At 49.3% G+C, this 11,852-nt stretch overlaps 2 pseudogenes; both read right to left on the bottom strand.

Moving 5' to 3' along the window:
* Window positions 1-723: 723 nt before the first annotated feature.
* LOC142430486 (xylosyl- and glucuronyltransferase LARGE2 pseudogene) lies at window positions 724-9,061 on the bottom strand (annotated as a pseudogene).
* Window positions 9,062-11,008: 1,947 nt separating this feature from the next.
* LOC142430487 (proSAAS pseudogene) lies at window positions 11,009-11,608 on the bottom strand (annotated as a pseudogene).
* Between the last annotated feature and the right edge of the window lie 244 nt (window positions 11,609-11,852).

The raw sequence follows: 11,852 nt of genomic DNA on the forward strand, positions 1-11,852 counted from the left end.
CATTGGAAGAGACAGGTTTTTTTAAAAATCATTTTATTGGGTTTCGTACAATTCTTATCACAAACCTATCTTGGATAATGGAGCACTGAGCTAATTTCTGGGTCAGTACTTTGAAAGTATGAGTAATTTCACTGGAGAAAGACGAAGTTTCTATGCCCACACATAGTTACAGTGCAAGAAACCTCCGGGGCAGTTCTACCCACAACTTTAAAGTTATTCTGTGTTGGAATCATTGCTGTTTTTTTTTTTAAGCTGATCAATTTGTATTTAACATTTTACTAAATAAAGCCAAATAAAGTCTGTTGGCCTCATGGTGTTGGGTTTGGGGCAGGGGAGGGCAGGGGGTGGGTGGCCTCCGTCCTCTTTGGCCCCCACACTGCTGCCCCTCCCATGACTGCTGCTGCACAAGGCTTCCTGAGAGGTCCACGTCCCCAAACCAAGAGAGAGGGGCATACGAGGGGTTTTTACAAACATTAATTATAAAAAAGAGCTATAGGTCGTTGGGACGGGGAAGCAGCCCCAAACCGGCTGGGGCAGGGGAAGGCTGGAACCCAATGGGGGAGTAGCAGCATGGGTGGACCTCAGGCCCCACCACAGATGGCCCTGCCCCAGCCCTCCCCATGGAGACCATAAATAACTTAAAAGCAATGTCCTTGGCAGGGGCAGCTCCCGGCATGCAGTGGTGCAGCTGAGCCAGGCAAGCGCAGCCTCAGCCCTGGGGGATCACAAGATACCCCGGGGCTGCTTCAGGGCAGTGTGGTACTTGAGGGCAGAGGACCCATAGCGGCGGGACAGGTCCTGGTGGAATTCCTCCTTCAGGGTCCACAAGCAGTGGCGGTAGGTGGGGTTGGAGCGGAAGCGGGAGATGCCCAGGCTGGGCGCGTGGGGCACGTGAATGGTAAACGCTTCCAGCAGGACCAGGAACTCATATTCCTAAGCGTCCAGCTCCTCCATGTGGGCCACCTTGTTCCAGCCAAAGCCCACAAAGCGAGCATTGTAGCAGGGACAGTCACGCGGCAGCACCACGTAAGGCTCGTAGTCCGCTGCCCACTGCACTGGGTACGGGGCCTGCGCCTCCCTCCAGTGGGCGTAGTCCGTGGGCGCATGACCCTGGGGCCACACGTCGCACCTGAAGGTGAAGAGAGCGCCAGTGTCCAGCAGGGCCAGCAGCTAGGCCTCGGAGTAGGGAAGCGGAGGCGGTAGTGCAGGCTCTCGAAGGGAGGCTCCCCAGCTCCAGCTGCTCAAGGGAGGCCCTGAGGGAGTCGTAGAGGGAGTGGGCATGCAGGAAGTCGATGTCGCTGAGGAAGACGTGGGACGTGAGGGCCTGGGCCAAGGCCACATTGCGCAGATGGTTGACCGGGTAGAGGGGCCCCTCCGGGTACACCATGTGGTAGGCCACGTTGCGCCACACTGAGAGCACCGGCGAGCTCTCCACAAAGCGCAGGAACTGCTGGGCCTCGGCGTCGGCCAGGTCAGTGGCACAGGACTTCCAGCATCTGCAACTGGTCCATGGAGAGCTGGGCCACCAGGGTGATATCGTGGCGCCTGGGCGGTGACAGCTCAAAAGGCAGGAAGGTGAGGTGAGCGCTGGCCACAGTGAGCCGCTGCTGCTGGAACTCAAAGCAGGCTGTGTCCTCATCTAGCTGTGCCAGGGGGGGCTGCAGTTGTGCAGCCTGAGGTGGGGGCTGGCTTGGGCAGCCAAACAGTTCTCTGTGCAGCAGGTTCCCATCGTACTCCAGGAAGGTCAAGTGGAGGTTGCGGAAGAATTCCACATGCTTGTTTTTCACCCGGAACATCTTTGGCGAGTTCCAGGGCATCACCGTCAGGTCTGATGCCTCAGAGTAGCAATGCTCAGCCAGCGCGTGGTCAGACAGCTGCATGTCCCAGGTGCAGGGTAGCACCAGCAGCAGCACCAGCCCTGGGTGATCCTTGAGGACAGCATTGAAGATGCCCTGGTGAGCCAAAGAGGTGGCCGACAGGGTGAGGAGCACTCTTCTCGCAGTTGCTTCCACATCTGCTCCCAGCCAGCCTGCCGAAGCCAGTCTAGTCTCAGGAGGATGATGCCTGTGTTAAATTCATACCCAAGGCGGGCTAGGGCCTGTGGTTCTTCCAGAGGTTGCCCAGGTACCAGTCACTCTGAATCTCCACAAGACCAATCATCTGCTTGTCAGAAAAGTGAGCAAAAAATGCCCAGAGCTCCGCTATGTCAGAAGCAAAGGTGACGTTTCTGTTGAGGACAATGACCCGGGCCAGGTCAGAGGGCAGGGCACCGGGCAGCACTAGTTTCAAGAGCCCATAGAGGCCGGAATAGTAGGTGTTGGGGATCCAGGAGACCTGGGACTGGAACTCATCAGCGTTGTAGAAGCTGACTGGAATGGCAGGTACCATCCACGTGTGGAAGTGTCTCCAGGATGTTCCTGGCCACCCCGTCCGTCACCAAGTGGAGGCGCAGGGCGTTTCTCCTGTAGAAGAGTAGGGATTTGACCGGGGTGACCACATCCCCGCTGGAGTTATAGCCTGCACATATGATGGCCACATGCAAAAGCTCGCACTTGGGCAGCAGCGACCGAGTGGGACACAGGCCGAGCTGTTGTGGTCCCACGGCAGGGCTCCGTCTAGCACAGCAGGCCCTCGCAGTCGCCCTTAGTCCAGGTCCGGGCCAAGCAGGTAGAAGCCGAGCAGCAGCAGCAGCGCCCGGTGAGCGCCCTTGTGGGCAGCAAGGCCGCCCAGACAGGTGCTCTGGGCGGGGTGCGGGCCCCCCCCCTTGGGCTGCAGGCTCCAGCACGGGCCCTCAGGAGCCAGCGGGGAAAGCTGGGGGCCAACCCTAAGCAGCACGGCCTGAAGGCCGCCTGTCCTGCCTCCACAACTCCTCGCCACCCTCACCTGCTCCTGCGGCCAGACTGGCCCAGCGGTCCCTCCCGGAATCATTTCTATGGCAGTGAGTTTGTATCTTTTGTTTTTGGTCTCTTGGAAGAAGTACAGGACAAATGCTAATAAAAAGCAAAGATGATGAGGTATCATCCTCAATACATGGGCCATGTTATACATGGGATCCTCTGAAGAAAGAGACACAATTGTTTGTTTTTAAAAAAGGTTCAAGAAAAATAAACCACCTTCAGTGGCTGTGTTATTAATAATAGCACAATAATTGTGTTAATTATGTAAGGCAAGGTAAAGATACTGCAAGCCTAGGAAGGATTTTTCTGTGGAACAAAGGGACATTACCAGTGAGGAATGTTTCTGCTGGGCTTTTTATCAACATAAATAAATATAAGGAATAGGAATTCTGACTTATTGACCAACTGGACACATTTCAATCAGACTCATTCTTTTGATGAAGCCATGAGAAAATACGTCCAACAGTGTAAGAGCCACATCTGCCATCTTTAAAAATTTAAAGAAAATATGTCACTGCCTGACGGAATAAAGAAAACTAGTGAAGACGTAATGGTGACTCTGAACGAGCTAAGAATTCATGTCCTCTGATAGATCTTTATATCTGGACTCTACTCAGGAAATTTATTGCACATTTCAAAAAACCAAGGCCCAAACTGGGATGCTGATACCTTATATAACAAGCCTCAAGGCACATAAGGAAGACCATCAGTTATCCAGTGCTTGGAACCACATATGCATTTGATAGCAATAGACTGCTTCAGAAAGCTCCATCCCTTGTTGCCCGCCCATCACAGTTTTACCTTATAATCTAACCTCAGGTTTCCAGTGATTCCTATCTGACCTTACTCTGTATAATGCAAATGCCCTAGGTTTCTGTCGTACTCACCATTTTGTAGTACAGCTTCAGGAAGTCAAATCAATGCACTCCCTAAATAAAAAGCAGAGACACTAGGAAATTTGGATTCAGGTGAATGGATTTGGTTCACAACCATTCAGAAGTTCAAATCCTTGTGATGCTTAAGTTTGCAAGACAGCAGTCCCAGGTTTCTGGCTCCCTAGACTGGCCTGTATTTTGGTTATGTGTGGCCAATCTGCAACCTGAAACAGAAGAGGAGTTATCACTTAGGTATGTCAATGTTGTTGGCCTACACTTCTTTCCCTAAGGAGTGATTACCCTATGCCCCTGAGCTGCAGATTAGGATTCAACCTGAGGTATTTATTTCAAAGACAGAGCCCATGCTATCCTAATAGAGTTCATTCTTCTCTTCATCAGGTCCCCTTCATTGACATTGCTGTAATGGAAGCAGGTATTTCCTAGTCTCAGAGGATGAATGGATTCCAGGTGTTCCTGAAAGGCAGTTATGACCCTGGATTACTGTATAGCCTTGGGAATTCAATGCTTAAGTTGAGTGTTGGCCTAGGTTTTGAATGGTTGACTTCGAAGAGGAACCCGCACACTTTAGTTTGTCATCAAAATAGGTGAATTTTCAGGAAGAATCTGTTTTCAAGCCAAGTCAATAAACTCATTGCTACAATATTCTTATGCTAGTTTTATTGCTATAAAAACATTTACAATGTACTTTAAAATTTTACAGAATTATGAGGTGTGATCAATTATTTCAGTGCTGATACTATCTGTGTACCTTTCTACCCACAATTTCTTCCCCTTTACATTTTTTTATCCTTTCCCCTGATTATCTCACTATAACACCCACATCTCACCCATAGTTTTGGACATCTGGGGAGAGATAAAAAGCTAGTATCTTGGCACCACTTGTGAAACTTGCTCGACCAGGAGCCTGGAGGGGTAGGAACACAAAATGAATGTGACGGGAAGAGGCTAAGCTGTGATAAAGTAGGGAGAGATTAGCCTAAAGTGGCTAGTTAGATATCCCGGTTTGATGTCATTGACATTGCCCTTTTCAACCCCCAGAGAGTTTCTTAGTCAGGGAGGTGTGAAGTGGCAGTTATTTGACAGGGGTGTATGTTTGTGCCCCTATAAAACTAGTATGCAAGTCAGGCTACTAGAAAAATACACAATTTATCTTTGACTCTGTCATGTCCAGTCGTCATAAATATTTGGAATATAAGGTTCACCCTTCCCCTAGGTCTTAAGTCCAGGTTTCAATCTCAGAGCTCTGAGGTAGGCTGGTTAAGGAACAAGGTTGGACCTAATTGATCAACATTCATTCTTTTAAAAAAATCATTTTATTAGGGGCTCATACAACTCTTATCACAATCCATACATACTTCCATTGTGTAAAGCACATTTATACATTCGCTGTCCTCATAATTCTCAAAACGTTTGCTCTCCACCCAAGCCCCTGACATCAGGTCCTCATTTTCCCCTCCCTGCACACTCCCCGCTCCCTCAGGAACCCTTGATAATTTATAAATTATAATTTTGTCATAACTTGCTTTGTCCCATGTCTTCCTTCACCCACTTTTCTGTTGTCTGTCCCCCCAGGGAGGAGGTCACATGTAGATCCTTGAAATCAGTTCCCTTTCCAACCCACCCTCCCATTTTCTTCCCAGTATCGCCAATCACACCACTGGTCCTGAGGTGATCATCTGCCCTGGATTCCCTGTGTTTCCAGTTCCCATCTGTACCAGTGTGTATCATCTGGTCTATCCAGGCTTGCAAGCCCATTTGTAGGCCACTGGACATCCCCTTACAGAAGGGTCTTTGGGAGGAGACAGGCCAGTCAGGGTGCGATGTAGAAACGATGAAAAATAGAACTTTTCTCTAGTTCCAAAAACCTTCCTCTCTCCCCCCCCTCCACTGTCATGATCTGAATCCTACCTTGATCAGCATTCTTAATCTAAGTTGAGTAATTTTGACTCCTTCCAGAAAAAGTTAGTTTATGAAAAAAAAATCCCCAAAAAACACCCCATATGGTGATAGGAGATCTACAGCTACATTGCATTGTATGAATCAGGGGAACAACACCACTTTACAGTGCTGGAAAGATGTTACATTGAGGAAGAAAGCTAATGGCACCCAGCTATCAAAAGATATAGCATCTGGGGTCTTAAACCTCGAAGATAAACAAGTAGCCATCTAGGTCAGAAGCAACAAAAGCCCACAAGGAAGAAACACATCAGCCTGTGTGACCACGAGTTGTCAAAGGGATCAGTATCAAGCATCAAGGAACAAAAAAAACTCATATCCTTGTAAATGTGGGTGAGTGCAAAGGGGACTCTCAAAGCCCATCAGTAGCCAACCAGACACCCCCTTACTGAAGGGTTGTGGCAGGGAGATGAGCCGGTCAGGGTGCAGGGTAGCAATGATGAAACATATAACTTTCCACTAGTTTTTAAATGCCTCCTGCCCCCACTATCATGATCCCAATCCTACCTTAAAAATCTGGCTAGACTAAAGGATGTACATTGGTACAGATAGCAACTGGAAACAGGGAATCCAGGACAGATGACTCCTTCAGGACCAGTGATGAGAGTGGCAATGCCTGGAGGGTAGAGGGAATGTGAGGTAGAAAGGGGCAACTGATTACAAGAATCTATGTATAGCCACCTCCCTGGAGGATGGACAGCAGAGAAGAGGGCGGGGAGAGACATCAGACAGTGTAACATGACAAAATAATAATTTATGAATTATGAAGGATTCATGAGGTAGGAGGTAGTGGGGAGGGAGGGGAAAAATCAGCAGCCGATAATAAGGGCTCACGTAGAAGGCAAGTGTTTTGAGAATGGTGATGGCAACAAATGTACATATGTGCTTGTATGTATGGGTTGTGCTAAGAATTGTACGAGCCTCCAACAAAATGATTTTTTAAAAAGATTATTACCTTGAGGATTGAGTTCACCTGACTAAAACATGCTATTGTCAATGGCTTCCTCTGCACGCGAAAGATGGGAACTGAATTAGGCAGGCAGAAGAACCAATGTGGTTGAGTTATAGTTCTGGCCAAGAATGTCCCAAGTACCATGAATATCCATGGTACAAACTAGTGTGTCTTGGCAGAAGTAATATCAGAGAAGTAATATCAGAGGACTGCTTAGCGGTAAAGATGGTGAAAGTTCGTATAATATACTTTGTACAAGTTATCAAGAGAACAGTCCCTGGAGTAAGACATTAAGTTGGGTAAAGTAGAGGGGCAGTGAAAAATAGGAATCCCTCTATTGAATGGACTAACAACGTGACTGCAACAATGGGTTCATCCTAAATTGTGAGGTTTGCACAGGAGAGTGCAGTGCTTTGTTCTGTTGTTCACTCGGTCCCTGTGAGATGGAACTGACTCCATGACAGCTAATATGACACCATCCCCAGAAACCACAAATAAACACCCAAGACATGCACAAAAACACGCTAGTGTGCTAGTTATATTTACCAAGTTCTTATTTCTCTTATTAAGAGAGGGAAGAGGTTTCTTTAGTTAAAAAAAGGAACAAACAAGGTGACAACAAAATCAGTGAGAACTTCCTACCCCTCATTATACCATTTTTTTGGAGGTCAGCTTAAGGCAATTCTCTAAGCTCCACACGGGATGCCATATGACAGAGTATTTTCATGAATGTGGGCTCTAGTGTAAGGACAGCACACCGTCATCGGTTGTGACATTTTGTCTTTCAAGGGAAGTGTAAATCATATAGGCCTCTACATTGAGGGGTCAGCTGGAAGATCACAGGATCCAGCAGAACAAGAGACTAATGATAGTTGAGTGGGTTTCAGGCTGCTTAAAAGGTCTATGTGCAATTCAATCAAAATAAAATTTCATGAGGTCCTTCCTGCCTAACTGTAAGATAGATGAAAATTAAAGATTCTGGCAACTAGAGACCAGATTATTCACATATGATGAATAAACACTTCGCCCCGTTTTGTTTGTTTGTTTAAGTTCAAGTTATTGGGCTCACACATAAAAATAGTTTTGAAAGAACACTTACTAATACTTTCTAGGAGACGAGAAATAACCTGTTATCAATGTCCCTGTTGGCCTCATCTGAGACTTCAGGCTGCTCCTGTCGCAAAAGGTGCATAGACTGGCATCAGGTGGGGGCTTAGTCATTTTTCTCACCACCACTTGGGAGAACGACCAGGAGTCCCATTCGGGCAACTGGCTGGAGATGCTGCGATGAGCACATGCGCCTTGGGCACCTCCATTAGGAGCCCTGTCCCCTTCCTCTGGGACCGAGTGGGGACGTAGTTACTTTTCTCGTCGCCACTTGGGAGGTCAACTGGAAGGTCCTGTTAAGGCAGCAATAGATCGCAGGGAGGGAGCTGCTGTGCTCGATAGGAAACGCTGACCAAGAAGCAGGTTGTCTACCAAGTTTAGCACCAGCATCCCAACAACATGAGGTATGTGACAGGCGAGTGAGGGGCTGCCACCTCTATGGTCCAAGCGCACAGTGGGGACTTTCATCCACAGACAGCCACAGCCCACGGCGGCAGGGTTGGAGGTTATCCAAGCCCAATGGAGGCTCCCTGCGGTGTCCTATCCTTTCTGAAGTTTAAGAATCTTTCTGTCTTAATCCCACAGATCGCAGCTTTGCCCCATTGGCTCCTCAACTAAGCACAGACACCCAATGGAACCTGTGGTTCCTCTCCTTCTGAGCAAGGTTACCATAGAAACAACACATCACCATTAGGGTAAAACGAATCTGTCTCAAAACAGTCTAAACCCAGCTCACGTATCCCATTAGTGGTTGAATCATCCAATGCTTGGTGAATTCTGCTTCACAGCAATAAAAAGAGCTGACATCAAAGGAACAAAAAGTGAAGTCACTGTGAATGGTTGGCCACAACAAGCCAGTTATCACTGTGTTAACTTTTCTGACACCTCCTGCTTAAAACCCAAAAGGTCAGAAAGATCGCGAGGCCCCACTTTCATGGTCTGCATTCGTACTGAAAAGCAAGATCAAGCAAACTTTTTCCCTTCTTCTCCACAAGAGCTTCTGTCCTCCCTGAGCTCGCCTTAGGACACCTGCATTACCTTTTCCAGGTGTACTGTCCCAGTCAAACAACCCACCTGACCCCGCTAAGTCCCTGCCTGCCCGGGGAGGGGCCCCAAGGAGACTGCAGCTATGGCTCAGAAGAAGCACAGTAAGAAATACCAGCGAAGAGCAAGGAGACCTACTCTGTGTATGTGCACAAGGTGCTCAAGTAGGTTCACACGGACTCCAGCATCTCGTCCAGGGCTATGGGCATCGTGAACTCGTTGACCAATGACACCTTTGTGCACATCACCCACCAGGCATCTCAACTCCATATTCCAAACTGCTCGAACATCACGGCCTGGGACATCTAGACAGCTGTGCACCTGCTACTACCTGGACAGCTGGCCAAGTGCGCCATGGCTGAGGGCACCAGGGCCATTGCCCACTACACCAGCTCCAAGGAAATTGTCCTTCAGCCTCACAACGTTCAAAACCCAAAGGACCGTTTCAGGGCCACTTCTGTTATCGTCCCAGAGAAAGAAGTCCTAGTGTTTGGTTTGATTGTTTCGCTTTGGTTTTTGACTCATGCATAGTTTATTTAGTTCGATAGTTTTCATGATGGAGACCTTCTTTTCTTTTTGAATACCTTTTGGGGCACTTAATGCTCATATCCCACAATTCAGCAATTCAAATATCTCAAGAAGAATTGTACAATTAGTACAACAATCAATTTCACGACATTATCTTTTTTCCACCACGATTATAGCGCCTTTAAAAAGACTCTTGTCGTCACCATTAGTTTAGTGCTCAGTTCCCTCTTTCCTTCGTTCGTTGCTCCCCAAATCCCCTCCCCTTCCCCAACTCAGACACTACCCACCCCCAGCCAGACATCCCCTACAAACCCTCCCATCATTTCTTATCTGTAGGCATCCACTCCTGTGCTTCACAAACTGAGAAACCCAAAAGAAACGATAACGAACAGAAACAAAATTTGGTGGGAAGTTAAAAACAGTAATATATAGATAAAATTATAAACACGGAGTAAGAAAAAAGGCCACTATCAATATTTTAAAGCCAGGAAAGACGTTTCTGTCACGGATCTGCAAGAGATCTTGCGCCTAGAACAGACTCTGGTCGGGTCCAGAGGGAGGTCAGCAGAACAGGACCCCGGGCTCACCTTTGCGCTGAGGAGGCGCAAGGAGTCTCGAGAGGGAAACGAGGGGGGTTAGGAGACCCGCAAAGAGAGACTCAGGGAACCCCGAAGCCCCCAAAGCCAGCCGGGATCCCCTTTCTCCAACAGGGATTCCCACCATAAACCCCAACCAATCCGAAAGCGGGGAAATAGGATGGCCTCGGGGACACCTGCCCACCTCTCACCAAGAGAAGCGCTGGCAGGGTTCCTGGGGGATAAAAAGGGCGCTTGCACCCTAGTCAGCTGGACTAAAACAGCCTCCGCCCACACACATGTCCCGGAGCCCAGAGCCTCCCACCTGGGAGCGCCGGCAACAGGGTGCTCAGGCTGTGGGCGCTTCTCGGGCACCTCGAGCAGAGCACGGACAGCGGGATCCTCGCTGCGAGCGGCAGTTCAGTATAAGACACCGCCACTTCCGGCCCTTTCTGGGCGTGACCCGGAGGGGGAGGAGCTGGCGGGGTCAGGGAGGAATAGGGTCTCTGCCTTCACTTCCTCTCAAGGCAGCTCTTACCCCGCCCATTTCTGCTGGCGCGCCTGGTGAGGGAGGGCGTGTTTTGCTCTTCAAAATGAGCTGTGTTGATAACTATTTTGTATATTTAACCACGCGTTTTTGGTCTTCAAGTAGAACAGTTTAAATAACTGAAGAATGGATCCCTGATTTTCCAAAAAGTCTAATTCAATAAAGTATGTTATTCCCTGAAGCCAGCATTATGAAAATTCTATCGCAATATGAATTCAGTATTTGTATTAAGTGCACTAATCCCTCCCTTATTTTTGTTATAAAACTTTGCCTTGGAAATATTTTGCCATTTACTAGGACATATCTATATATTTTTCATAATAATTATTTCTTTTTTGCTTCATATCATATTTATTGTGGGGCCAGTTGACAGGGATCTTGAGATTAGGCGGCAGCAGACAGACCGACAGTAGCTGGGGTCTCAGCGTGCTGAGTAGAAGCAGTCTGAGCGTCAGAGGTGAGGTGGGTAGTCCTGGGTCACAGGGCTCCTGCGATTCCAGCATTACTCAGGGTGCCAGGAGACGTCGCCCGGGCGCCTGGGCGCGGGAGTCTCCAGGCGTTTCACCCTCAACAGTGCACCCAGAACGCCCTCAGGTGGCCCCTCAGGGCCCAGATCCTGGTCTGCTGCCCGGTGGATGCGGGGAGGGGCTGCCACGGTCTCAAGGTCCGGGGTTCCCGTGAGGAGCCGTCCCAGTAAGTACCTCAGCAGCTCGGGATCCACATCCGGGGTGTCATCACCGGCGTCCACGGCGTCAGGGGGCCGAGTTCTGAGCACAGACGCGGGGGCGGGGGCAGCTGAGCGGCTAGGGCGGCGGGGTCTAGGCGGGCGCGAAGCAGGGGGCCGCGGGGTCGTCGTCCAGGCTCAGCGCCGCGGGGTCCGCCGCCCGAGGGGCGCCCCAGAGCCGCCGCAGCTGCGCCAGGACTGGAGCTTGCTGGTCCTCCGCCTCCTGCGCCCTGGCGCGCGCCCGCTCCTGCCGTTCGGACTCCAGCAGGTGGGCCAGCTCCCGCGCCAGCTCCCGCATCGCCCCCGCCGCCTCCCCCCGGGGCAGTGCCCGACGGAAGCGGCGGGGAGCGCCAGTCTCAGCCATGGGCGGCAAGGGGGCCCATAATAATTATTTCTAATATAATGAGTGCAGAGGCAGCTTTTGTTAGAAATCATTTATCTTGCCTGAACCAAAGTGAACATTATTGTCTGATGTAAGTAGACTACTTATTATACAGGATTGTTTAGTAATTATTTTTAAATTCTTGTACTTGGCATTTTTCAGAAATGTTGGAATGATATTAGCTATTATTCAATGAGACCCACCCATAGGTGCCCTATACCTGCCAGGAATGGTGGCTTATTAT

The sequence above is a fragment of the Tenrec ecaudatus genome, chromosome 17, assembly GCF_050624435.1.
Source record: "Tenrec ecaudatus isolate mTenEca1 chromosome 17, mTenEca1.hap1, whole genome shotgun sequence".
Classification (NCBI taxonomy): domain Eukaryota; kingdom Metazoa; phylum Chordata; class Mammalia; order Afrosoricida; family Tenrecidae; genus Tenrec; species Tenrec ecaudatus.